The sequence below is a fragment of the Orycteropus afer genome, unplaced genomic scaffold (genome assembly GCF_000298275.1).
Source record: "Orycteropus afer afer isolate SDZICR_OR568_19922 unplaced genomic scaffold, OryAfe1.0 scaffold00796, whole genome shotgun sequence".
Taxonomy (NCBI): Eukaryota; Metazoa; Chordata; class Mammalia; order Tubulidentata; family Orycteropodidae; genus Orycteropus; species Orycteropus afer.
Genome location: NW_006922383.1, coordinates 628575 through 631698, shown reverse-complemented (window position 1 = coordinate 631698; position 3124 = coordinate 628575). Strand labels below are relative to the sequence as shown.

The 3124-nt window shown below is 34.9% G+C and overlaps 1 protein-coding gene across 1 annotated transcript in view; it reads left to right on the top strand.

The window, feature by feature from the left end:
* Positions 1–3124, top strand: part of KIF4A (kinesin family member 4A) — a 326710-nt gene that overhangs the window by 149912 nt on the left and 173674 nt on the right. The gene's annotated exons all lie outside the window — the stretch shown is intronic.

The following is a 3124-nucleotide window of genomic DNA, read 5'->3' as shown; positions in this document are numbered from 1 at the left end:
TACACTTATGGATTTTTTAGTACTTGTTTTATTCTATGGGATAACATCTAATACTATCATTATTTAGTTTGTTTCTTAAATTGTCCCTGCTTTGTCATTAGGAGCTTCTTTAGATTGGCTCTTATGTTTTTTTGACAACCCTCATCTTTCTTGAGCATTTCCACAAGATGTTTCATACCCATCTTGTATTTTCACTGCCTCAGGCCTGGAATCGACCACAAATCCAAGGAGCCCTGGTTTCTTTTATTGCACAATGGTGTTTAGAAACCAAGATCTGGGTGCTGGGTATGCTCATTATTACTGGAGTATCACTGCTTCTAGGCCATCAGCAGATGTAGATCTGTATGTATACTAACCTACAGATACACACAAATCTATGTTTTTGTATCTGTATATACATATGTGTTTGTTGTTGTTGTTATGTGCTGTCGAGTCGGCCCCGACTCATAGCGACCCCTCCTTGGGTTTCTGAGGCAGTTTCACTACGGAAACTCCTTCTGAGGAGTGGCTGGTGGGTTTGAACCGCCAGCCTTCTGGTTAGCAGTTAAGTGCTTTAGCCACTATGCTACCAGAGCTCCTACATATGTATATATGCATATATAATTAAAAACTCAATTTATTCTGATACCTCTGATTCCAATCTAACACTATAGGGTTCAGGTTCATTTTAGCTTTCCCTTTCATATTTATCCACTACTCATCTGTCAGTTTGTCATACTGTGGTGGGTTGCATGTTGCTGTGATGGTGCAAGCTATGCCACCAGTATTTCAAATACTTCTTTCTCCAACAGTAAGAAACTTTTTCCTCTAGTAGTGAGAAAACCAGCTATCATTGTCTGCAGTCTCTTTACTTATTTGTTCAATTCTGGTGTGTGTATATATATAGAGAGAGAGAGAGAGAGGAAGAGAGAAAGAAGTTTCAGAATTGGTAGCACATACCCCTGTGAGAAACATTTTTTTTTGTTGTTGTTTTGCCTTCCCTTTCACCCAAGTTAATATGTGCCTACCCTTTAGTTACTGTTTTACCCTTCCTTCTGCATCCACTCCTGGTCACTTTCTTTTTTTGTGAAATGCTTTTTTTGACTTTTTACAATGGTTGTCTCATACAATATTTTTCCATTTGTGATTGATGAATTTCACTCAGCTTGATGTCCTCTTCATCCATGTTATGAGATGTTCTGCAGATTCACCATTGTTCTTTAATGTTACATAGTATTCCATTGTGTGTATGTACCATGGTTTGTTGATCCATTCCATTTAGTTTGTTTCCATCTTTTCACTATTGTGAATAATGCTGCAGTGAATATGTGTGTGCATATATCTTTACGTGTCATGGCTCTTATTTATGAGAAACACTTTTATGAGCCAGCTTATAGCATTTATGTACAGTTCTTTTTGTCTCTTAGAGTGTTTAGTTAAGATATTGTTTCCCATAGTTTATATTCCATTTTAGATACCTCCTACATCTTTGTTGGTTTTACTTTTTTGTTTATTTTTTGGGTAAGTAAAGGGTATATGACAATTTTGATAGATCTAAGAGTCAGAGTTATAGAAAAAGATACTCAGAGAAGTGTTATTCCCTTTTATCCCTGTTACCTTGTTATCATTCTACCCTTCCTCCTACCCATTTTCTATAACCACTCTCTTTTTTCCTGTATTTCTTTTGTGTAAATGAGCAGATACCTGTGTATTTTTTTGTTACACCTATTTTTTCTCATATGAAAAGTGTTCCACTATAGATACTCTTTATGGCTTTACTTTTTTCAGTATTTCTAGGAAGTAATTTCTATCAGTTTATTTATCTTCCTTATTCTTTTTTATATAGATGCAAAGTACTCTTACTGTGTATGTATACTATACATGTTAATTCAACCCCTCTCATATGTATGGGATTTAGGTTGTTTCCAGTATTTCACAATTGCAAACAATGCTACAATGAATAACTGGGTATGTGTGTATTTTCGTATTGTTGAAAATACATTCAGATTTTTATTTTCAGGGTTGATTTCTAGAAATGAGATTGCTAGGGCTAAGGGTAAGTGCATGTATAGTTTTGTTAGGTTTTGCCATGTTTCCCCAGAAGGATTGTACCAATTTGCCTTCCCACTAGCAGTCTGAGAAAGTGCCTGTTGGCCCACAACCTCACCAATGGAATGTATTGTCATAACTTTTGTAATTTTTCTCAGTCTGATAAGAAATGCTATGTAAGTTTTGTTTTAATTTTCATTTCTTTAATTATGACAGTGTTTTAGCAAATTTCCATGTGATTGAGGATGACTTTTATCTTTTTTTTTTTTTTTTGGTAAATTATCTGTTCATGGTACTTCCCATTTTTATTTAGATTTTGGACCTTTGGCCCTTATTTTTAACAATTCTTTGCTATATTGTATTTTATCCTAGTTTATCAGTTGTCTTTTACTTTGTTTATGGTGTTCTTTTTATGCAGAATTAAATTTTTATGTAGTCAAGTTCATCAGTCTCTTTTTTTGTCTCTGTACTTTTTAACAACTTTATTGAGATATAATTTATATATCATAAAATTCACTCATTTTAAGTGTACAATTCAATAATTTTTAGTAAAAATCATTGCTTCTAGGCCCTGTTACAGTTGTGCAACTATCACCACAATCCAATTTTAAAACTTTTCCCTCACTACAAAAAAATCGTTTGTGTCCATTTGCAGTCACACTCATTCCCACCGTCACCCCAAGCAAACACTAGTCTGCTTTATATCTCTAGATATGCCCATTCTGGACTTTTCATATAAATGGAATCATACAATATGTGGTCTTGTTTGTGTGACTTCTTTTATTTTAAATTTTTTTTTTAATTAATTGTAATTTGGGTGAAAATTTACACAGCAAATTCACTTTCCATACAGCAGTTTACATATACTTTGTCTCATGATATTGACTACAATTTACCACAATGTAACAGCTCTCCTCCCACTTCCTCCTGACAGTTACCTCTTCCCTGTGTCCCTCCCTCCATGTATTCCTGCCCCTTGAGCTGTCTCCATGTGCATACACAGCCCTTCTTTCTCCCATGATTGTTCTCTCCAAGGAGTGTATCTACCTCAGGTAAATGTTCATCTCCTATGCCTGTCTTTTGTTTGGCTGGAAGC